At 35.3% G+C, this 25958-nt stretch overlaps 1 long non-coding RNA gene across 3 annotated transcripts; it reads right to left on the reverse strand.

The window, feature by feature from the left end:
* Positions 1-703: 703 nt before the first annotated feature.
* On the reverse strand, positions 704-9170 carry LOC108682303. Of its 3 annotated transcripts, none has more exons than XR_001931559.2 (3): positions 9100-9170; positions 2279-2370; positions 704-1070 (listed from the first exon to the last, which is right to left on the reverse strand). It is a non-coding gene; the product is annotated as an uncharacterized LOC108682303 (long non-coding RNA). The 3 variants fall into 3 exon arrangements; XR_001931561.2 differs by lacking the exon at positions 9100-9170 and adding an exon at positions 4718-4791; XR_001931560.2 differs by lacking the exon at positions 9100-9170 and adding an exon at positions 4693-4729.
* Between the last annotated feature and the right edge of the window lie 16788 nt (positions 9171-25958).

Here is a 25958-nt window from a genome sequence, read left to right on the forward strand (position 1 = left end):
TAATGCGTGAAACGCAGTTTGCTTTAAAAATTTCGTCTGCTTGCCAGAAAACTAAACTTTCATCTGATGCCTGTTGTGGGCTGTCTGTCGGTCACGTCACCATGTAAAGAAAACGAGCGATATTTATCAAGCAATCGAACTACGGAACATATAGAGAATTACTTGTTTACACACGTGCGATCGATGACCAGAGAATTCGTTGATTTATATTATCAGTGAGTGGAACTTTTCTTCAGATGACGGTAGATTAAAAGGCAATTTCCAGGAAGTACTTCTTATTTATTAACGACGTTTCGAATGCAACAAACATTCATTTTCAAGTTAGAAGAAGCATTAAACATTGAAATTTTGGTGGGAATGAGTACATAATCCAAGTAAATAGGTTACAACAGTAAAATTTTTATGACCAAAAATTACTCGGAAAATTCTTACAGAGTTCAGACAAATCCGGTAGTCAGAAAATAGATAACTGGAGTCCAATCTGTAGAGACATGGGGCTCAGCTATCGCCGGTCGGTTGTTGTCGGGCCACTGCTTGATCACGATGCTGGTGAGTACCTTCAGCACAACGCGAGTGACGGTCTGGTTGTGAGTGACGGTCTGGTTGTAAGCTTCTCTCGCGTGGTTCACCTGCCCTCCTGTTTGAAGGTAGCTAACGAGACAGCGGCTCGGTGTCTCGATTGTTAGTCCAATTTGTCCGATGTTGTCTAAAACATGAAGAAGTCTACAACCTTCTTTGAAGCAAAATTTATAGACAACACCGGCCTCTCGGATAACTGCCGGGTTTTTGCAGGGGCCTTTGTTCAAGGGGGGAGGGGTAAGTGGTCCCCCGATGGAGGTGTACGGCAGACCCAGAGCACCAGCCCCGAGTACTGCAGACCCAGAGGATGGTGACAACACTACCTTACACTTGATGGTGACGTCACTACCTTACACTTGATGGTGAACTCGGCCGTGTTGCCGGTTGATGTAATCTTGTCCCGGAAGACGCGCTGCATCATCAAGACGAGTTCATCAAACGTCAGGTCCGCGTTGTTGATGGCAGGACACGGACGTCCTGTCCAGGCTGGCCTGCTCATATATGCCTTATATTAATGTATGGCTTATATTATTATATTAAAACCTCATATATATCAATGGGTGTTTAATGTATATATATTGCTTATATCAATGTTTAAATATGGGTCTTATTAATGAATATTTATGGCTTATATTAATGTATGTATATATATGGGTTATATTTATGTATACATATATGGGTTATATTAATGCAAGTAATATGAATTATGCATATATATATTCATGGGTTATATTATTGAATATATATATATATATGGGTTAGATTGTTGTATATTTATGGGTTATAATTAAGTACTTATAACATCTGTTCTCTGACATCATATTAAAAATTGAGCAAAAAAAATAATTAGACATATTCAGAAAATTTAATCTTAAACTAAAAACAAACTTTGTACTAGATATAATTTTAATTAATTGATGATAAGGTTATCCATGCATTATTTTTTCAAAGAAATTTTGCATAATATAACATGCCAGATTGTAAAATGATTTACATTGTAAAACATTCTTCAACAATATAAATGTTCAATAAGTTCCTTAATAAATATTATAATTAGGAATTTTCATCAATTTTCTTTCCAGACAAACAACTGTGAACGAAAATTCCAAAATGGCACATGCGACATCTGTGACAATTTCTCCACTGCAATTGCATATATTTTGTTAAAAAATCTATAGGAGCTTCCAAGTTCACTAAATAACATTGAAGCTTATTCACTGAATAAGAAGAACAGTTGATATATAGTACCTACATTGCTCAACAATCTATGAATTTGAGTTATAAATTACATTTTAGAGGATCTCACTTTGAGATTAGACTTACAAGAAGCTCCAAGCCATGCTAATATCACATAAGCATTACTCATATGAATAAGTATAGGATAGGATAGATAGGATATATATAGGATGGATATAGGATTGATTTCTAACTCTTATTAGCTAGGAGTCTAAATTACCATCTTTAGATTCAACTAGTAATCATATCAGACTAGGACAATCAGACTAGGGAGCGTGCATTGCAAAAAATTTTGGACTTGGTGAGGCTATTTTTTTAGAAGTTTGTTTTTGAATGCAAGCCGACAAGACTCGACGACAGGCCCTCATCGGCCTAATCATCTGCATTGATTCATGCTATGCTATGCTAGCAATACACATAATTATATGCTTATAATAACTGGGAGTTGGAGATGTAATCTTACCTTAATGACAAGCTTGCCGAAGTCTTGACTCTTCTCAGTCATGTTGCTGGCAAGTGCTGCTACTGTGGATCCCTCACTGCATAGTCTGCTCACTTGAGAATTGAATAATTTACATTAAAATCATCTGCTATTTAATGATTGGAGAAATCCTATTTATTTCTGAAAACAAATAGCTCCAAAGTGACATATTTTTGATAACTTTGAAATCTTGCAGCTCGATCTTACACTTTTTTTCAGCAATTACCTAGCAGATAATTATTCTAGTAAGAATCTATTGGCTCCAAATATGGTAAGAAAGCTGTAGTTTCAGCTAGGAAAGAAGATATATATAAATATATATGTTGAGTGCATGAGATGCCTGTTGTGGCCACATCAGACAGCTTGCCAAACATATCAAAATATGCTATAACAAAAGCCAAGGTAGAAATATATCTACTTTTCAAGTCAGAAAAAAAAAACAAGACAAAATTTCAGTCAATTTTCTCCTGCCACTTCAAGAGCAGCAAGATTTGCACAGACCTCAGTCACCACAGCTCTAGTGTTGCTGACCATAATTGAAATTATTTATTTGAACATGAAAGTAGATATACGAAGCATAATTTTCCAATGGCTCTAAAATAACTTTGTAGGTTGTAGCTATTATACGGTATGTTAATTAAACCCTATAAATCTAACTTCTGACCAGTAGTATATGGTTTTTATTAAGGAGTGGCAAGTTTAGTGTAGTAGGTATCTGCAGAGTGAGTCATTGGTCAATCATGGGTCATTGATTGTCAATCTTGAATATTGAGCATAATTTTCAAAAAATCAAGGGTGAAAATGAAAGTTTTGCAGATAATTTTAGGAACCTGTCCATTAAAATACACCCTTATTCTTTATTTCAACCAAAACATTAAGCAAGCACAATAGAAACAGGTGAAATTATCAGTGGGCATGGTTGTTTTTGTCTGGTACTCTCATTCATGATTAGCCAGACTATCGGGAATTTTTTAGACTCTTCCTTTATTAGCAAGGTTTAAATGTTCCAAGTTCCAACATACTGCTGAAATCTCATAGCATCCGAGTCCATTTTGAAAAATTAGGCACAAGACACCCATGGATTAGACAAAAAGCTCCCATGCCTGCATTCAATGCCAACAATTTTTATAACCTTAACCTAATTTCTTTGGTAAAAAATAAGAAAAATAACTTATTTTTGCAAAAAAAATTCCAATAAGCCCTTATAAAACAGTTTTTACCTGTGATTTTTGGGAAATTGTTTCCAATATTCCAGCTTGGTGACCTGAGTGACTCATTTGAAATTAATTTGAAATCTTGTGGCTTAGGATTAGAATTTTCTTACTTGTTTCTGAAATTTTGCGGCTCTGTCGTGACAAATTTTTAATAGGTACCTATATTTGAAAACTCGCGGCCCCAATGTTAACTTTTGTTAACAATTAGGAGGTAACTCATCTGATGGGAATCTTGCGGTTCTAGAAACGGCTGGAAAGCTCTAGTTGCGACCCTAAAAGATAAAAGGGAGATGTTTTCCATGCTTGTTGTGGCTTGGTACCGTAATGCAATTAACTGAAATTAGTCAGGGTTCTAGAAAATTTCTATTTGCCAATATATTCCTATTTGGCATTTGCCACTAATGCATAATGCATTCACAACAAGTGGACAGTGGTTTATTTCCAGTAGCCAATTTTCCAATTTGGATTGAATCTTGATTGATGCCTGAGGCTAATGGCAGTTTAATTATCTTTTAACATACCGGTACCGGTACCTATTTAAATAAATATTTTAAACTGAATTATCATGCAGCAGTTTTTCAATTAACCTGATATTTACTTGATAAATTAAAAATTAGCCTGATTACATTACTGTAGACTTTGGAGATTGGACCTCAAAATGCAAGTAAAAAGTAGAAGTTCTCCAATCTAGTAAATTCTAGTGATTTTTTTGCAGTGAACTAGCATTAAGAACATCCATATTTATAGCCATAACTTGCATTCAGTAGAGCTTTCCTGCCATTTTTGGAACCCCAAGATTAATGCTAGATGAATTACCTACTACCTAATTGTTGACTAAATTGCATGATTGGACTGAAAGTTGCAAAATGTTTTGCCACATTGAATATATAAGATTGTAGAAAAAAGTAGGAAAATTCCAATCCAGCCCTAGTCCCTAGGTAGGTCACCCGTCACCGTAGGTGTAGGGTAGTTAAATAAATTAGAATTGCAGGTACCTAGATAATTTAATGGATTTAATAATTAGCATTCAGGTCACTTGACTGTTCCTATGTAAATCATTAAATGTCAGTAAATGGTAATTTACATTTTTCAGAAATTGAAACAAATTATAAATATATAGCTGGAAGCCAGCTGATAAAAATATGCAAGTCATTGCTATTTGCTAATGCTGAACCAGACAACCAGTGAAGTTGTGTGAAGTGTGAACCATGTCCATGGTGATGGCGACATGACATATTCTCTCTTGATTATATTGGACATTAGCGCACAGCCCGCATGGCGCTCAGGGTCCTGGACAGGATGGAATTCTAATTTTGAAGGTTCATATATTATTTCGATCCACCAAGACCACTGTGCAGAGAGTGGATGTATATTGCAAGATCTTTGGTGATGCTTCAGTAGCAAAATTTATGCCCTCAGAAGATCTTGCCGACACATTTAGATTGTAATTCTTGCGTTTAATATATTTGTCAGTCTTTGGCACACTATTTAGAAAAAAGTAAGGTTTCTGGTATGTTGGATGAATCAGAATGCAGTAAAGCTTGTCCAGAAATCGGTTGCGATGAGTTCCTGCCAAAAAAATGTAAACAAAATGTAGTTGTGGTCACATTAGAGCGGTCAGACTGCATCAAGCATCATCACATATTCAGTTTACATTTGCTGTACAATTGGACTGTTTTTATGGTAAAATTAGTTATTTGGGGTAACACGTGCATGCAACCTTGTAAATAAGTTTGTGGCTTGTAAATAGTTTTTCATTACTCAGCGTAAATGGCTTTTCATTGAAAATTACCCGGCGACGCATCTTAAAAATGGTCACCGACGCTTTGGGCTTTAAAACCCATATATTGGCGATGCTGCTTCCACCTTCTGCACCCTGGCACCAAGACCACTTTTACTACCCAACATCATTATTTGAGGCAAAAAATGAACTTCTTAAAAGCTTAAAACACGTACGCTAACTTGCTCAATTTCTATAAAGTACCTAATCACTTAGAAGTTGTAAGCCTGCACCTTTCACTCAACAATTAAAATTAGACTTATAAAAAGTATTAGTTATTTGAAAATTTGTCTCTTAAGTTGACTGCAATGAACTAAACTTCATTAAGTAATTATAACTACGCTGCAAAGGAGAGTTTTCCATCATGCACACTAAACACCCAATTCAGAGTTCAGACAAGCAGAACTACCGTCAACCGGGGCTACTCGGAACTGGCGGGCTACTCGGGACAGACCTCCGACACGGCGTAAATCTGTTATAGTAGCAAAACTAATTGGAATATTGCAAAACTAAATATAGTGGCGTAAGCGTCAACATTTTTCCCATCTATGTAGTATAAAGGAAGTTGAAAAATTACTACATTTACTAGCTTTGAAAAATTCCTGAAAAAAAATGGTGAAAAATGCTATTTTCAAAAGTTACTTCTGCCAAGGTCTGTAGCCAAAAAAATATTCGCAGTATGAAAAATTTTACTTGCATAAAAGATGCACCCAGGTGTCTGCTTGAAAACATAATTGACAGAATTGTCCTAACTCATTCCAAAAAAAGGCGGCTATTTCTGCATGGCGGGGCTATTTGGGACACCCCCAAAAATGCATTTACAGTAGAACCTCAGTAAGCAAAGGGTCCAGTTAAGAAAAAATGGATTAAAACAAAGAATGTTGAGTACATTTATCTCGCTCGGCGAAAAAAATTTCACTTATCGAAAAATTAGTGCATCATCGGTCATCACAAAATTGTCCATAGAAAGCTATATATATAATTGTGCACCGGGAATCATAGAATGAAAAGTAATTGACATAAACTATGATTTATTTCTCCAAAATATATGATGGTTGTCACTAAAACATTCCTTTCTGTTTCAGGTATGTTTTTCACAATCTTTTTTATAGTAAATTCACTTGACCCAATTAAAATGGCACATAAACAAGCGCATGGCGCATAAACGAGCACTATTGTGCTTGCCATGTCCGTCTGTCTGTCCGTCCGTCTGTCCATTCGTCTGTGACTTCAAGTTTTCGTCTACAAGAAAATGCGCTCTCTGTCACTCACTGCAGTGAGTACTGAGTTATATTTTTTATAGTAAATTCACTCAACCCAATTAAAATGGTGTGAAATTACAAGCTGTCCTGTGAGCTTACAGATACAGAAAAAATGCTATATGGCTGCTGAAATGAAGCTTGCAGTGGACAAGGTTGTTGTAAATGCTCAATGGCATGTTCATGGATACGGTAATATCACATCAATAATACAGTAATAATAGATACCGTCAACTGGGGTGACTTCCGTCAACTGGGGTGACTTCCGCTGCGTTTTTGATTTTGTTTTGCAAACAAAAGCAGGGTCATAAATGATGGCCAAAGTCTCTCAGGCGTTTATGACCTTGTTTATGACCCAGGCGTTTATGACCCCGGCGTTTATGACCCCGGTGTTTACGAGCCCGTTTTTGTTTGCAAAACAAAATAAAAAACGGGGCCGAATTTACCCCAGTTGACGGTAATTGGTAATGGTAATATCATCAATAAAGGAAAAACAAGTAAAAATCACTGAAAATGTCATTTATTCTACCTCTACATCATCTACAATGAAAGAGGAGAATTTCAGAGTACTGTTAGTAATGGATGAGTACGCTCTGCATGCTTCAAATATTTTAAAATGAAGTTTTATTCCCAGTGTCCCGAGCAGCCGCTGTTCGACGGGGCTACTCGGGACACTCTTTTTTTTCTTCTGGTACCTTACGAATAGCATATGGAATTTTTTTTTAAGATGCCATTCGATAGCCCTCACAAAGAGCTATAAAATGAGCCTAATTTTGTTTGTGAAATGTTTCATGGTAAGAAGTTATGAATGAAAAACTTTCAAAAGTGTCCTGAGTAGCCCCGCTTGATGGTACATATCACGTCAGCTAACGTGCTACTGAATTAAATAGGTACCTGGATTCTTTCCCGCTCCCGGTGCATAATCTAGCGGGATGATCAATGCGGATGGTAACTGAGTCCAACTAATCATTCGTATACTTAGTGGTTAGTGCAAGAGAATGAATAATTATATTGTTTCTGATCAAACAAATGAAAACTTTTTCTGTTTCTAATCAAACAAACGAAAACTACTGATCAAACGAACAAAAACTTCTGATCAAACGAACAAAAACTTCTGATCAAACGAACAAAAACAAACTTTTTGAAGATATTCTGAAAATGTAACGTCTATTGAATTCTAATACAGATCGTTAATTTTAAGATCATATTTCCTAAAATCAAGTATTGCATTTCTCTTAATTGAAAAACATTCTTTTACATCAAAAACAACACATTTTTTCTTACAGCTCCTCACGAATGACGAATGAATGCTCCTAATATTGATGAATGATGATCTTACTCTTATAGCTAAAAATTTTAAATTGAATGATTTTGTCATTTCAAAGACTCCATTGATTACAGAACTTTAGTTTTCAGAAGTGTATTCAAGAAAAGTTTCTGAAATAGTAGGAACATTTCCATTATCATTCTGATATAGAAGTGTCATTTCCGTTCTTATATATAAACAGGATTAATAAAATACCTATCAAATCCATCCAATGTCATTCAATTTGTGATGTATGAATGACAGTTTTACTTTGATTCCTATGATGCTCATTTTTACCGGTTGAAGCTGTAGAATTAAATTAAAAAATTAATTAAAATTAAATTTTACTAAATCAAATTTTATTATTTAATACCTACACTAGATGATACATGCTGTAGAATAAAATTCTATTAGAAAAATGTTGAATTAAAAATCTGATTATATTTTTTAAATTAAAAATTAATTTTTATCAAATTAAATTGTATTTTTAATGCACTATATGGTACGTGCTCTATGTTTTATATAATGAAATAGTTTCCCATGTTGAACAACGAAAATTTTCTAAAAGACACAAAACGTTCGAAAACGCGGGATGGCAGACGAAATCATTCAGAATTTGAAGTAAATTTATCAAGATAAATTCAACCTAATAGGGTAAAAAATGGAAAAAATTCAAATCTGGAACGTATAAATGGGTTTTTATAATTTAAAACAACTTTCATTCATTTAAATCTCAGAATGGAATGTGAATCAAATCTATTTATTGTGAAATCAAACTAGACACAATCAAAACATTACTGTGTGACAGTGACAGTGACACCGTCTTGTAATACGTAAACATAGAAAACAATGTTAATGTACGCAGTGAAAGAGCAGCAGTTTATCTCATAATTTTGTGTGATATCGAAAACTTTGTTGGTGTTGTCCAATCGTGAGAATTTTTTACAAAGCTGGATGTGTTTTTTTTATTTTAGAACGTATTCATTGCAAAAATGTGTCCTCTAGCCTGCAGATAAACGACTAATTAACTTGATTAGTCATTGGCAACACGGGATTGGAACACGGGAAGCATGGCAGTAGGCAGTTTCTTATGAGCTCAGTTTATCAATTTTCATTGCAGTGGAAGGTGGTGTAACACAGTGGTAGGGTTGGTATTTCGGTATGTTTTCTTATATTGACATGAGAATATATTACCTATACAGAATTCCACACTGCTCAGGGATGATAAGGTCACACACACTCACACAAGCTGAACTGAAGGCCCTGAAGACGCTGAAGAGTGATCAGTGAAGAGCATAACACGTGGCGAACAATTGATCAATCGAGTGCGGCGGAGAATCGGGTGATTCCGTAATTTTATGGGCTGACGCTGTAATAAAACATCACTGTATTTCAGTGGCGCCTGAAGAACCACAACCTTTCATTTTATATTGAATCTATGAACTTGAACCATAGCATTTGAGACAGATCTACCTATTGTCCGCTGGACCATGTACAACGATCTTATCTCATCATTCTCATGTCATATCTAGTGAAACCTGACGATCGCTTCAGGTTCCGCAAGTTAAACGCTTGTATCTAAGGAAATATTTAACCCAGAGAGTGCGATGTGATGAAAGAACGTGAATCAATCACTTTTTAAACGTAAATCACCCCTCGTCACTCTTCTTCTTTGCAAGATGTCCACGTCGGGTGGACTGAAAGCCACAGGACAACCACAAGGATGACCATTGGGCCTGAGAGCTTGTGTTATACACTCGTCACTCGACAATAAAATTTTACACTCGGCATTAGTGCTTACAGCAAACCGACCTCTTACTGTTTAATTGCTTCAACGCTTATATATCTCGGAAAATATTCAACACAGAGAGTGAGGAGTGATTGATCACTTATTCAATGTAAAGGATGTATCAGGTTACTAAGATTCAACAGTTTCGCCTTAAAAGCATCTAGCTGTAAAACGACTGAGATTGAGCAAGTGCGAATTGGTGAAATAGTAATTGTACTTTTTCATTCCATTTTGAAAATGTTGGTCAACATGGCTGCCATGTAGTCTTGCTAAAAAATTACTTCATCGGCGGAGGAATCATTAGAATCTTCTTCACAGCCATCATCAGATACGCTTAATCTGTTGTAAAAATGTAAAATATGTACAGTACAGTTAAGAGCCAAGTTACATATGTACAGTACATCAGTCACCCTTCAATAAATGCACCCGCTTATCAAAATCCTCTTCTCTCAACCGACGCTGTCGGATCACTGAGGTTGCCAGCGCCGCCGCCTGCCGGCAGAAGCAAGCACCGGACTTGAAGCAACGCTTCACACGGGTAACACTTTCCTTTGTATAATGACGTTAGAGCGACAATACAAGCAATGAAGTTTAACTTAAGCTGGTCTGAACTAATAAGCAATTTCCTGTAATAGAACTGTTTGTTGCTGGTACTCATATATTGTATGTGTTGAATAAATCACATATAATGACTGAATTAAAAGTGTGATGTCATAATGTCCAGGCATTTGGAAATTGCTGCAGAACAGATTCATGTTTTATGTACGCCCTGCAAAGTCTCAAGATCCAGCGTTAATTGGATCTATAAGAAATCGAATGCGCAGAGAGAAAGCTAAAGCATGGAGTTTTGAGATTAAGCGCGTGAATCTAAAATAGAAAGAAAGAGTAAATACCTACGCAGAATAAATCAATAGGTTCACCAAATTCACGGTATTTCATAAAGCATTCAAATCTGACCACTATCTCACGCAACAACTCACCCTGGCGTCGGAGCTATAATCCTATAAGAGAGGAACCAGTACGCCAGTCGGGATCAGCAGCTTGACTGACGGCTGCCACAAATTTATCGACCACGTCGAAGCTGGTCGCGCTTAATCTCAGCGGTCTGATTGCCAGTGGTGGAAAATTTATTTGCATACTACTTCATTACAATCAACAAACTCACAATATAGAAACGGGCAACATTTCCTGCATTATTTATTTGCATCATGATGACGCATGTCTAGATGGAATGATTTGACGACGTAGTTAGCTGTCGAAAATTAATTTAGTTACCCATCAGTTTTATGCATTTTTAAATGATACAATCAGAGAACAAAATGATTCAATTTTCCTATTATTCATAAGCTGAAACGATAAAATGGCAGTTAACTATTAAAAACGCTAGAAGTGCTTAATTCACATTTTCAATCAGTGACAAATGTTCTATCAATATTATTTACAAAATATTATGCTCAAATTTTGTGCCGATCCGGATTCCTGCCATTGGATTACATTTCATTTTAAATTTTCAAAGCGATTAAATTTGTTTTTTGGAGCCGCGAGGCCATGCGTTCGTAATTAGAGGATGAATGTAGCCTCCGTGCACTTGAACTCGACTGTCCGCTGACTTGTCTACAACGTGACCCACTTTCTAGCGGATTACGAGACTGTGACGCTGTATTATAAGTTCCTCATGCCAAATTTATCGGCCAATTTTCTTTTTCTTCATTAAAACGAATTTTTGTCAACTTTCCTTCCCAAATTGGGAATAAATAAGTTGCGAAAAAGATTAAATAGGGAAATTTTCCAATTCTTGTTAGAAAACCTTTCTGAAAAAAATATTTTTCTGTTTTATTAAACTATCATAACATTAAACTATCACCAGAGCTTGCTACGGTAACCTCAACTCTGAACAGTGCGTCACACCTCATCTACGATGCAGCTCTTCTTAACGAATCTTAATAACATCCAAACGAATAAAATTTAATATCACTTCACGGCACATTTCTTCCATCTATGAGCTCAGAGTTTATCCGCTTATCCTTCCATCCGCTTATGTAAAGAAGTTTGTAATTACTACCAATAAATGCACAAAAATAATTGTAACGGTTCCATTGCGATATTCAACTGGCATAGCGCTTTCCTCAGTGGATAGAGTTTTAGGTATAAAACTATTAATAATTCACCTAAATTGATTAAATTCTTCCAAATGTTCTGTTCCCTGACCGCATTCTCTGGACAAACGCTAAGAACGACAGTAACTGTAGACACTAACTATGCTATTCATATTCACAGCAACAGAATAGCTTAATATTTCGGGGTCGGCAGACCTGTATATTAATACACGTCATGGACGTAGATAATCTCTCCAACGGAATGTAAATGATTATGCCATTTAATAATATTAAATGAAGGTTTTGCTGCTATATCCGGTGTCTAACTTGCATTTCGGTGTCTATTTTTCTATGTTCTCTTAATCACCTCTTGCTGTTTCAAATTTATCCCTGTTGGAAATACAGACTTGGACATTTTATTTTCTTATTTATCTTTCTGCAAAAAATTACATGTTCTCTATACAACTACTTAATGCCAGTACGAAAACAACTCGCAATGTTCCTCGTCTCACAACTGGTGGATTGTTTATTAAATATAATATCACAAACTCCCTTCTTACTTCTTACCAATTCGGCCGAATGAATTTAGCATATAACCTCAGTGCCAGGCATTCTTCAATGTACTACATTATCCACGTTGTTTGTTCACTCGACACTCAACATGCTGATCGCTTATGAGTAATAAAAACTTTGACGCTTAGAGGTCATCCTGTGATAATAGTTTAGTTAGGGCTCTGACATAATGACAGATTTTTCACATCCTTTTAAGTTTTCAGTAAAAACGTGAATATGACAGTGCAGTTTCGTCTATGAATAAGAAAGTATAATTAATAAATTGAAAAAATATTGCTTAAAGTTGAACGGCGGTTAGTCTTTGGTAAATAAGAAGTTATTCTCTAAATTTTCCGTAGTTCGATTGCTTGATAAATATCGCTCGTTTTCTTTACCTGGTGACGTGATCGGCAGGCAACCCACAACAGGCGTCAGTTGAAGGTTTAGTTATACCGGTATTTGAAGTAAGTATTAAATATCAAGGCGGAGGCACGACAGATTATTGTATCTATCGTTAATTAGGGCTGTATTACAAATCGAGTATTAATCTTTCAAGCCTCGCGTGTAGGAACATATGATATCAAAGAGAATAAATGTAATGTGGATCCTTTAAAAGCGTTATCACAATGAGAGTTATTTTAAAGAAGGGTTAGAGACCAGCAACTCAAGCCGGCGCTGCTTTTGAACATTTTCGCGTCCCGTGCTTTGAAAACGCTGACAAATGTTGCACATTTTGCGATGGAAGAATATTTATTTGTCAGCAAAACGAATGAATGATGTTGCCAGTTGATGCTAATATCTGAATTTTTCTCATAATAGAGAGAATTTTTCCACCGCCTTCACAAGTAGTTAGAATGTTGAGTTTTGTATATATTGCCTTATAGATAGGTACATTCTTGCAAAAAAATACTAGAATGACGAATTGGCAAATCAAATTGGAGAAAGATTGTTCATTGAATAAATTAATAGCAAAAAAAAATCGATATATAGCTTATGAACGTACACTTCCCTACTCAAGATTCGACCTCATTTTCCTTAGGAGTGAAATTTAATAAACAATTTTATCTCTAAAATTATTTATTTTATTTTCATCCCTCCGCCACACACTGGCAGAGTCGCTCTCATTCGTGATGTTGCAATAGCGCATCATAACTGCTGGCGACCCACTCGCCATAACTATGGTACGGCGTGCTATTTCTTCAATATTTTCAACATATGGCATCATAACAACACGACTGATTCAGTAGAAGTAACGTAGCATGAACTTATGAATGGTTTCTAAAGCATATTTCATGAAAATTATTACTCAGTCAAAAATATGCCTGCGTACAAATCAGCTTCCAGCAATTCAAAAGAAAAAAACTAAAAGTCAAGTTGTCCTAATGCTATTATCTATTATTGAAGTAGTCACTTTATTGTCACTACATTACTGCCAAAAAAATAAATTTAAATATAGTCTATTGACAATACAAAAATCACTTAACACCGTTCCAATATTTGTATATTTAACCGTTCACTTAGCACCGTTCATATATTTAAACATATTTCACCATTTTCCTAGTTGACTGGGTCACACAGCTAGATTTACTGCAGTTTATGCTACAGTTTTTAATTTTCTACGATTCGGAATGATTTTCATTACTTTGTTTTCGTAGGAGACTACAGAATTATAAAAGAGTTGAATTTTCATAATCCCAAATCCTGGAAGATCATGATATTAAATCTAAGTAAAATATCGACCAAAGATAGTGCATTTCTACCTGCAGTGAGTGTGCGTGTTACGTGTGTGCGACGTATGAACTTTATTGCCAACATGTGAATAAACTCAGCTTTCTTGAGTCATGAATCCGTTATTGAGACCTTGAGGGCCGGGGCTGCTCGTGAGGTCTGTTGCGAGGCAGTCATTCAAGACACAGCATGGCACGTTGCCTGACACAGCATGTCACGTTGCCAGACACAGCATGGCACGTTGACTGACACAGTATGGCACGTTGACAAACTCAGTGCGACACGTGACAAGATCATTTCGCTATTAAAGCATATTGCCCGTAAGGCTTCAAAAAAACTATATACCCACATTAAGGTTTTTTTAAATAATCATAACAAGCAATAGAAATTAGTTACGTATTTGTATCTTTATGAATCAACTTCCGCAGCTCTCAACGGAATTTTCAGCTTATCTATATCACAAATTTATTTCAATAATGATGCACATTAAATTCATTTTTTCACTATGCATTTCCATATAAAATGAGAATAATCAATATTTTTGCTGAACAAAGGATATATTTATAAAATAATATATTGATGGACATCTAAATTAATATTACAATCGATGAATTAATGTATAAAAATGGCTAGAAGTAAGTAGCAACAAAGGATAGAAAATTCATTGATGCATAGAAAACAATCACCGGAAGAATAACTGCATCATTCGAATAACTAAATCAATGAGCTGAATAAAGGATCAAATAAAACTTTTGTTAGTGCATCAATTCTGCTGCATTATCTATCAATAATAAATTATTTAGGGTCAAGTGAATAAAATTAAGTCGATGAATTAATGTATAGAAATGGCTAGAAGTAAGTCGTCGATGAAGTAAGTCGTCGTAATTCAGGCAGAAAACGAGTAATGGATATACGCATCCAGAAGTGTTTGTAGAAATTTGGTTATAGGTGGTTTGTTGCATCATGTAACAAGAACTTTGTCTCATGTATTGGAAAGGTGGAATTAAAAATCATACTGCCGGAGAGTAAGCAAATTAGTCTTACTTAGAGAAGGAAGACCTTAAAACCGAAGTGTAAATAAATATGTAACAGCAGACGGCAAGAAATGAATTATTTAGCGCAGCTCTATCTTGCAATCCACGTGATATATTTTTACATGTTTCGATACAATTGCACTCGTACGCGTTTTCGCATTATAGCAATTATGTACGTCACGCAACCGTTCAGGTGAAGTGTCCAGAAAAGTACATTTATATTTCTGACCTCGACAGCTCTCCTGATTTACTGTGTAATCTTTATTTTCTTTATAATATATTACCATTAAAGCAGAATAAATGGCAACAACTGATACGCGAGGGGAGCGCAGTCGTGCACCACCAATTTTGTGCACCAATAAGCCCTGAATCGAACGCCTTGGATCTCTCCGGACATCCACCAATCAACCGTGCACCACTCGGCTTTGTCCTCTTCCGGCCTTGACCACCACCTGCCGTGCACCACCAGGCCGCGGATCGAATCTGACTTCCGGGCATCATTGAATGTTATTAAGATTCGTTAAGAAGAGCTGCATCGTAGATGAGGTGTGACGCACTGTTCAGAGTTGAGGTGACCGTAGCAAGCTCTGGTGATTGTTTAATGTTCTCATAGTTTAATGATTCAGAATAGGGAAAATTCACTATTTAATCCTGTTTTACAATTAATTTATTCCCAATTTGTAAATGAAAGTTTATTAAATTTCGTTTTTAATGAATAAAATCAAACTTTGGTCGATAAATTTGGCATGAGGAACTTATAATACAGCGTCCCAGTCTCGTCATCCGTAAGAAAGTGGGTCGCGTTGTATGCCAGTCAGAGGATATTTGAGTTCTACTGCCTGTACACTTGATTTCTCCTCTCATTACTCAGTCTATTTGCCTCGCGGCTCCAAATAATTTACCATATCCATCATATTATAATAATAATATTTTACCTGACAGGGAATGGGATACGTTACCAAAGAACAAATATTATTTTGTAAATGAAATTTACTATACGATATTCTCGTGATTCGGAACAGTAACGATGATTTTCTACAACTATCATAATTCGTTGCTATTTTATCATTGAATTTAGAAATAAAAAAATTGAATTATGCATTTTCTTGTTAGATTTTCCTGTTTGAATGATATATCAACTTGATGGGTAACTGACTCAAAACTGAAAATCAAATCAACGTCATACATCATTCTGGGTAGACATGCGTCATCATAATGCAAATAAATATTGTAGGAAATGTAGCCCGTTTCTATATTGTGAGTTTGTTGATTGTAATGAAGTAGTATGCAAATTTGCCACCACTGGCAATCAGACCGCTGAGATTAAGCGCGACCAGCTTCGACGTGGTCGATAAATTTGTGGCAGCCGTCAGTCAAGCTGCTGATCCCGACTGGCGTACTGGTTCATCTCTTATAGCATTATAGCTCCGACGCCAGGGTGAGTTGTTGCGTGAGATAGTGGTCAGATTTGAATGCTTTATGAAATACCGTGATGTTAGTCAACATATTGATTTGTTATGCGTAGGTATTTACTCTTGGTTACTGCTTTAGGATCATGCGCTTAATCTCAAAACTCCTTGCTCCAGCTCTCTCCGTGCATTCGATTTATTATATATCTCGTGTCCGATTTGAAAATATTCGTTCAGGGCATCCGATTTGTTAATTTGCTTAGTTCCTACTTTCGCATCCGTTTGTAAAGATAATTCGTTCTGATTTGTCTGGTACGTTTGTACCGCATGTCTGGTACGTTTGTACCGTACGTCAGGTACGTTTGTACCGCACGTCTGGTACGTTTGTACCGTACGTATGGTACGTTTGTACCGCACGTCTGGTACGTTTAAGTAGATGCGGCGCTGTAGAACATCACAATTACCATCAGATAATATCAACAAATATCATCACACTTGTTGTGGGTCTCTAAATCATATATTGATGGTAGTAAGTATATCGTAAAAGATCCTATGTATTTATGTTTTTTATTTAATTATTAACGTAGCCTTCAATTATTCCGGCCTATCAGCTTCAGTAATTGGTTGTCTCAAGTTTTAATTATATAAAACAAAGTTTCTTGTATTTTCTTAAGTTAAGCTTAGGCTTAAAATAAAATAGGCTTAGCGTAAAAATGTTAGGCTTTTTTTGCAGGGCATATTTGTGGATAATTTCAACGGCCTATAAAAAACATTGAACATGATCACTTCTAGAAACTCATGTTCGTTGCATGTTCATAAAGTGTATAAAGATAATTACCTTATCGAGGGTAGTTACAGTGTAAGGTAATTAGCTATAGCTTTCGGTCAATCATTTGTCGGTTAAGTTGCTTTGTACTGTTCCATATGTAAATAAATATGATGACATTACCTGCTTTGTTATCATTTAAACAATTATCATTTAACATATTTATCACCTATCATGTGCCAATTATGTTTGTCACGTTCCGTATCAATATAATATTCCAAAAAATAGCCCTTAAGGCATCAAAAATATTATTATTTATATATTAAAGAAAGCATCGCACTTATTACTAGCGAAATTTGTATGCATGTGTATTTAAATAACTCAAATAAAAATCTTCAACTTTGAATTGAATCGTCATTTGTACTTCACTTCGCATTTCAGTCAAAAAACTATCCACAGAAAGTATTTGAATTTAATTTCCCACAACGCAAAATCAGAAAAAAGTAACATAAGCGATATTTCAGCGCAACAATGCCATAATATGCAATAATATATGCATGGGTATCTAATTCAATTTTGAAATCGGGTATCCTGCGTATAAATATAGCTATAAGAAAGTCGTTATGGTATTAAATGGTATAATTATTAGACAAGTATCGTGATTACATCAATTAAAGTCCGATGATTAAAGAAAATATCTCTTATGAGAGTATCAGGATACCCGAAGATAAAGAAATATTTCCATGCAAGCGAAATCTCAAACTTATTTTTCTATGAAATTGATATGTCCTAGTATAACATAGTCATTTGTTGCAAACTCAATTTTGTTTACTTGATATGTCATAAATAATGGAGCAGAATTGATGAACTAACAAAAGCTTTATTCGGTCCTTTATGCAACGCATTGATAGTTTCCTTTGAATGATTTAGTTAATCCTCCAGTAACAGTTTTCTAAATATCTTGAGAATTTTCTAATCCAAGTAGAAAACTAGTAAAGGATACACGCTTCTAGAACTGTTTGTGGAGATTTTTTTAAATGGTTTGTTGCATTAGGCAACAAGAACTTTGTCTTATATATTGGAAATGTATAATAAAAAATCTTACTGACAGTATTTGCCGGAATTTTAAGCAAATTTGTCTGTCCAAAGTGGAGAGCGATGGCGAGCAGCAGCGCGGTCATCGTGGACATATAAATCAATCATTTATGGTTGTCTGTTATTTTTAATAATTTTTAAGAACTTATATCAGCAATGAATTCAATATATAAGAAGCAGGGAGCTGTGGAATGCTACGCTGGATCTTGAGACTTTGCAGAGCGTACATAAAACATGAATCTGTCCTGCAGCAATTCCCAAATGCCTGGACATTATGACATCACACTTTCAAGTCATTCAAAGTGATTTATTCAACACATCATGCAATATATGAGGACCAGCAACAAAAAGTTCTACTATGGGAAATTATTTATTAGATCTGACCAGCTCAAGTTCAAAGCTTTGAGTGAGATTTTGAAGCTTTTTTAACAAGCCAAGTATTGGCTAAACATATCATTCATTTTCTAATTACGTACTGAGATCTTCGAAATCTCTACCTGTTCTATTCTATTCTTTACTTCACTTTCCAACGTTAAGCAAGTTATGCCAATCTCACCATATAACATATGGTGAAAGTGCATATATAACATATAACACTGACACGTTTATTATAATTAATGGCAAGACATTTTTACGCAGCAATTATTGAACATTTTCATTCCTCCATATAAGTCGGTTCCATATATATCCTTAGGTATTAACTGAGCGCTTCAGCCAAAGGCGAAATCAGAGAGAAATTTTGAGCCCTAATATAGTTATTATTCCGATGAGTAGGACACCGGTTACCGCAGCGAAACTTTCATTTGATATTGATAATCGTTTTATTCTGCTTAAAGCGAATTATTACGCCCATGTCATCACTTGATCTTCAGGTCTACCGACGCCGATTACTAGCCTATTAGGTCGATGGTCTGAATATCATAGTTAGTGCTCACAATTGCCTCGGGATTCACAGCGTCTGTTCAGTAAATGCAGTTATGAGTTAGAATGTACCTCTATGTTTAAAAAAGTAAAATAAAAATAATGTATAATGTATATTAATTTTTTATGTGTCCGAGTGTGAAAACGCTATGCACGATTAAATGAAAGATAAGATCGGAAATGTCTGGCAGTACTGAAGTCGCGTAGTAGTAATGCCAAATTATCAATAAAATCGCTACTGCTTAAATAATTGATATTGCGTTGTGCGATATTCCTTTGCCTAACACTGAGATAATTTAGTACAATATTTGACAATTTTTTTCTTGAAACTTTGTAAATGAATAGCAATATTCAATTTTTGTATTTTTTATAAATGTAGCTACTGTTAAGTCCTAAAAATATCAGCTGCAGGTTTTGAGTTGCGACTGGACTACCAACAGATAATCAAGAAGGTAGGAACGCTCGACATTCTTATCGCTTCACCAGAAACATTTTATTTTCATAGAAATTTGGGAAAGAATAAGATATTGTAACGCCTTCCTCAAAGGACGCTACGCCTAGAACGATTCAGCACTAGTTTACACCTCCTGACGTACTGAGCTCTAGGCTTAAAAGGAGGTTCAATAATTTTGTACTAATTAAGTTTCTTCGTTTAATATTGAAGGAACTAACAGTTGCAATTATTGATTATATCTGAAAAAACACGAAAAATGAATACATATACAATTTTGGCAAGGTTATGACAAATATCACAGAATCTCAAAAATGCACCAGAAAATACACAAAAAGCTTATGAACTAAGAACACTGAACAGGTAAAGCGACCCTGGTCGCGGACAGAGTAAAAGTGGCCGGCGGAGATACGTGTCCGTAAATCGCTTACTCTATCAAGTGTTGCCATATGGGCATTTCGCACTACATAATCGCTAAATTAATGAGCTGCGGCTACAGATATTATAATTTATATGATAGTTTATTACAATCTTATGGCATTTGAACTTAATTTTACATATGACTCTGCGAGTTCCACACAGATAAAGCAGATCTTAAAGCACAATTGGAAAGAAAAATATAAAAGAAACAAGACGGCAAATAATGAATAATAATGCAAACTGTGTAATGGCGGGCATCCTTCCTAGTTCTTAACTTGCTGCAATGACTGGAGCCAACAACCAAATAACCTTAAGAAGCGCTCTATAACTATTGACTTTGAATACCTACTTATTAATGAGATGAAACCTGAAAAATGGATTTAATGAAGGTATCCTGGAATACATGTACAAATTAACGGTGTAAAATGATGAATTTTTTACATGTCCCTGTTGGGGGAATGGTGATTATACGTGCTTGTATTTCTGTTCATAATCTCCGCTAATAGCGTAATTTTGGTTGCATGGCTCGGTCGCTGCACGAACAATCCACTCACAATTGTTGTTATTATCCCCATTAGAGTCACCGTCTGTACTTGCATTGCAGTATAATTTGAATTCGTTTTAAATCAAGAATAATTAGCGTACGCTAAAAACGTTGATCGCCATATAAATTAAATTGATTTTAAAATATGCAGGAGATTCTTCAGAGATCTTTTGATTTAACTTATGTATTGACTAAAATCTTAATACTTCCAGGATGTCCCACGGTTGGGAGGAGGCAGTCTTATAGCAAGCAACCTTATAAACTTATATTAGGATGATTCCTCTTAATGCGGAAACATTCTGAACTTACAGTATATACGGAAGAAATGTGCCGTGAAGTGATGTTAAATTTTATTCGTTTGAATGTTATTAAGATTCGTTAAGAAGAGCTGCATCGTAGATGAGGTGTGACGCACTGTTCAGAGTTGAGGTGACCGTAGCAAGCTCTGGTGATAGTTTAATGATTCAGAAAAATGTTTTTTCCGAAATATTTCTACCAAGGGAACTTTTACAATTCAAGCCTATTTTCAATTGTAATTTATTACCAATTAGAAAAGTAAAGTTGACTAAATTTCGTTTTATAAGGAGGATTAATTCATTTTGGTGAATAAATTTGACATGAGGAACTTATAATACAGCGTCACAGTCTCGTAATCCGTTAGAAATTGGATTAAATCATAGGCCAGTCAGACGACATGCAAAATAACCTGCTTGAGTTACCTTCGCCCACTTATCACGACGTAATATTGCCTTGCGGCTTCAAAATAAAATATATACTTTAACTACAGACCATTTTACTTACCGATACTAGCCAGGAATTCGAAACGGCATAAAATTGTAACATTTATTTTGTGAATGAAATTGAAAAGACATTATTAGCCAAATTTCTTCGAATATTTCAATTTTTCGACATTTATTGTAATGGAACAATATTCGAGCGGTACATCCAAACAAGAATGAGGGAATTGAGTTAATTAATTGCCTAAACTAATCTTTTTGAAATTATATCATATTACTGGGTAACTAAACCAAAGTTCATTATCTAACTACCATCAACATGTCATTCTGGCTGGACATACGTCATCATAATATAAATAAATAATGCAGGAAATGTTGCCCGTTTCTATATTGTGAGTTTGTTGATTGTAATGAAGTAGTATGCAAATTTGCCACCACTGGCAATCAGACGCTGAGATTAAGCGCGACCAGCTTCGACGTGGTCGATAAATTCGTGGCAGCCGTCAGTCAAGCTGCTGATCCCGACTGGCGTACTCGTTCCTCTCTTATAGGATTATAGTGTTGGGGACTAATCAATAAATATGCATTCTCTGACCCCGAACACTTGGCCAATGATCGACAATAAAATATGATAAATAAAGAACTATAATAATAAATGAACAATAAATGCAAGAAAACAAATTACAAAACTATAAACCGCGTGTCTTTCTAGACCTTGCCTATTAATTCCTAATCATGTCTGAGGTTTGGAGCCCCGCTCTGTGGTGGATCACATAACAATGACAAGATATAGGGCGGGTCTACACGAGGTGACGTGATGGTTAACTCAAAAACAAAATGACAAAACACCTTACCTAATTATCTATGAAATTATTATATTTAAAGGCGGTCCTTAACAATAGCTCCGACGCTGAGCTGTTGCGTGAGATAGTGGTGAGATATGAATGCTTTATGAAATACCTTGATTTTGGTGAACTTATTTATTTGTTATGCATGGGTATTTACTCTGGTTTTCTTTTTTAGATCATGCGTTTAATTTTAATCTCAAAACCCCATGCTTTAGCTTTATCTCTGCGCATTAGATTTATTGTAGATCCGATATAACGCTGGATCTTGAGACTGGAACGTACATAAAACATGAATCTGTAGCGACCATGTATATACGTTTCCTCAAGTTACCCCCGCAACTCATTTTCTGGGAACGTTGCTAGCCTAGTGAATTCTAGCAGAGTTACCCATCAACTCTAACTCAACATTATTATCATGTTATTGCCTTTAGCATCATTATCAATTAGCAACTGCAGTTTATATTCTGTTAATATGATTTAGCTACGTATGCATATTATTAGCACTGATCTAAGACGTTGCAATATCAAGTAACTCCTGTAGTCATAAACATTTACAAATCTGTAATACAGCGCGTAATCTGGTCTCCAGACCTAGTTCCAGTAAATGAGGAGAACTCCTACTGTGTTTCATTCCCGAATACGAAACACAATTGTAAGACGCTTGCGCAGTCTGGTCTCTGACTTACACGCCTTAGCCGAACCACAGGGCGTTTGGTACAAGCAAACGTTTGGCACGAGTCACAGACCTTAAGGGACTCAATACCGCGCTGCTAGCATTCCCACGTCTTACAAATCTGTCCTGCAGCAATTCCCAAATGCCTGGACATTATGACATCACACTTTTAAGCCATTATAAGTGATTTATTCAACACATACAATATATGAGTACCAGCAACAAACAGTTCTATTATAGGAACTTTGTTATTAGTTCAGACCAGCTTAAGTTAAACTTCATTGCTTGTATTGTCGCTCTAACGTCATTATACAATAGAAAATTCTTTAAATTAAAATTCTTTCCGGCAACTATCGATAGTTGCCGGAAAGGCTTAACACGCTGCACCACGGAAAAAGCATTAGCCATAATTCGCACCGTTCAAGTGCCCAAATAAATCAATAATAAATTACCTATCGTTTTAATACACCGCATGTGCATGAAGCTGGAATTTAGCAGCTTAGTTAACATAAGTCTTAACACGTCACATTTGATTACTAGATAAATCATTAAGAATTAGATAAATCAATTCGTGAAGAACAAACTCCATGACTATTGAGTTCTTTCAGAAATTTAACGTTACAGTCCAAATAAACTGAATGAAAATTACATTCGCTAGAATTTTTAGCGGGCTTGCAGCAACTCTTGAAATTATACGAGGGAAAAATCTTTTGAAGATTCATTTGCAATCCGTTCATATGAAAAATAAAAATTTGATAGCGAATTTCTAAAAAATAATTGTTTTTCGCTTCACTGGCATACAATTTCTTTCGCACGCGACGATCCACAACTAATCGTTCCACTGATAGCTACGAGTGAGCAAGTAAAGTTTACAACTCTCGTCCGTATTAACATAAAATTGTTAGCAGCGAAGAGAAACCTACAGAATAGAGGTAACCTACAGAAATTAACAGCGAAGAGAAACCTACAGAATAGAGGTAAAAGACGGATAAAAGTGTGTCAGATATCAGTTATAAGATTTGGAGTTGACAAAATTATTTTTTCAATTTTTTTAATATTGAAAAAAAAATTTTTTTAATTTTTAAAATCTTTTATTTTGACATTTGATTCATGCATTGTCTCCAACTTTAAACAAGTATGCAAAATTTCAGATCGATAGGATAAGTAGAAGTGTATTAAATTTAGATTACAAGATTTGTAGCAGACAGACAGACAAACAGACAGACAAACAAGAAGTGAAGTTAAAGAGAAGTGTTGTAAAGATAAAAAAACGGATCTCACTCCTATAGTAAATGAGGTTGAATCCTGAGTTGGAAAGTGTATGTTTTTAAACTATGTATACATATTATTTTGATATTAATTTAATCAATAAACAATCTTTCTCCAAGTTGATTTTCCAATGCGTCATCCTAGTTTTTTTTGCAAGAAAATACCTTAAGGCAATATGTACAAAACTTGACATTCTAACTATTTGTGAAGGCAGTGGAAAAATTATCTCTTTTTATGAGAAAAATTCAGATATTAGCATCAAGTGGCAACATCATTCATTCGTTTTGCTGACAAATAAATATTCTTCCATCGCAAAATGTGCAACATTTGTCAGCGTTTTCAAAGCACGGGACGCGAAAATGTTCAAAAGCAGCGCCGGCTTGAGTTGCTGGTCTCTAACCCTTCTTTAAAATAACTCTCATTGTGATAACGCTCCTAAAGGATCCACATTACATTTATTCTCTTTGATATCATATGTTCCTACACGCGAGACTTGAAAGATTACTTCTCGAATGGTAATACAGTCCTAATTAACGATATATACAATAATCTGTCTTGCCTCCGCCTTGATATTTAATACTGACTTCAAATACCGGAATATCAAAACCTTCAACTGACGCCTGTTGTGGGCTGTCTGCCGGTCACGTCACCATGTAAAGAAAACGAACGATATTTATCAAGCCATCCAAAGACTATAACCGCCTTTCAACGTTATCTAATAACTATTCAATTTATTAATTTAACTTTCTTCCTTTAGGATTAGACTGCACTACTATATATACGTTTTTACTGAAAACCTAAAAAGAAGTGAAAAATCAGTCATTATGTCAGAGCCCTAACTAAGCTATTATCACAGGTTGACCTCGAAGCGTCGAAGGTATAATTACTCTTAAGCGATCAGCAAGTTGAGTGTCGAGTGAACAAACATCGTGGATAATGTAGTACATTGATAAATGCCTGGCACTGAGGTTATATGCTAAATTAATTCGTCTGAAATGGTAAGAAGTAAGAAGGGAGTTTGTGATATTATATTTAATAAACAATCCACAAGTTGTGAGACGAGGAACATTGCGAGTTGTTTTCGTACTGGCATTAAGTAGTTGTATAGAGAACATGTAATTTTTTGCAGAAAGATAAATAATAAAACAAAATATCCAAGTCTTTATTTCCAACAGGGATAAATTTGAAACAGCAAGAGGTGATTAAGAGAACATAGAAAAATTGACACCGAAATGCAAGTTAGACACCGGATATAGCAGCAAAACCTTCATTTAATATTATTAAATAGCATAATCATTTAAATTCCGTTGGAGAGATTAACTACGTCCATGACGTGTATTAATATACAGGTCTGCCGACCCCGAAATATTGAGCTATTCTGCTGCTGTGAATGTGAATAGCATAGTTAGTGTCTACAGTTATTTTTTTAGCGTTTGTGCAGTGAACGCGGTTAGGAAACAGAGTATCTTGTTCTATTAAATAATTGAAATAAAGTATTGCTAGATTTAAATTTAAACCATTTATCACTGAAGAAAACGCTATGACCAAAGAATACGGCGATGGAACCGTATGGATTATTGTGCGTTAAATTGTAATAATTACAAACTTTTTTAAGTAAGCCAATAGGAATATAGACGGATAAACTCTGAACTCATAGATGGAAGAAATGTGCCGAGAAGTGATATTAAATTTTATTCGTTTGAATGTTATTAAGATTAGTTAAGAAGAGCTGCATCGTAGATGAGGTGTGACGCACTGTTCAGAGTTGAGG

This window comes from Hyalella azteca, unplaced genomic scaffold (genome assembly GCF_000764305.2).
Source record: "Hyalella azteca isolate HAZT.00-mixed unplaced genomic scaffold, Hazt_2.0.2 contig256, whole genome shotgun sequence".
Taxonomy (NCBI): domain Eukaryota; kingdom Metazoa; phylum Arthropoda; class Malacostraca; order Amphipoda; family Hyalellidae; genus Hyalella; species Hyalella azteca.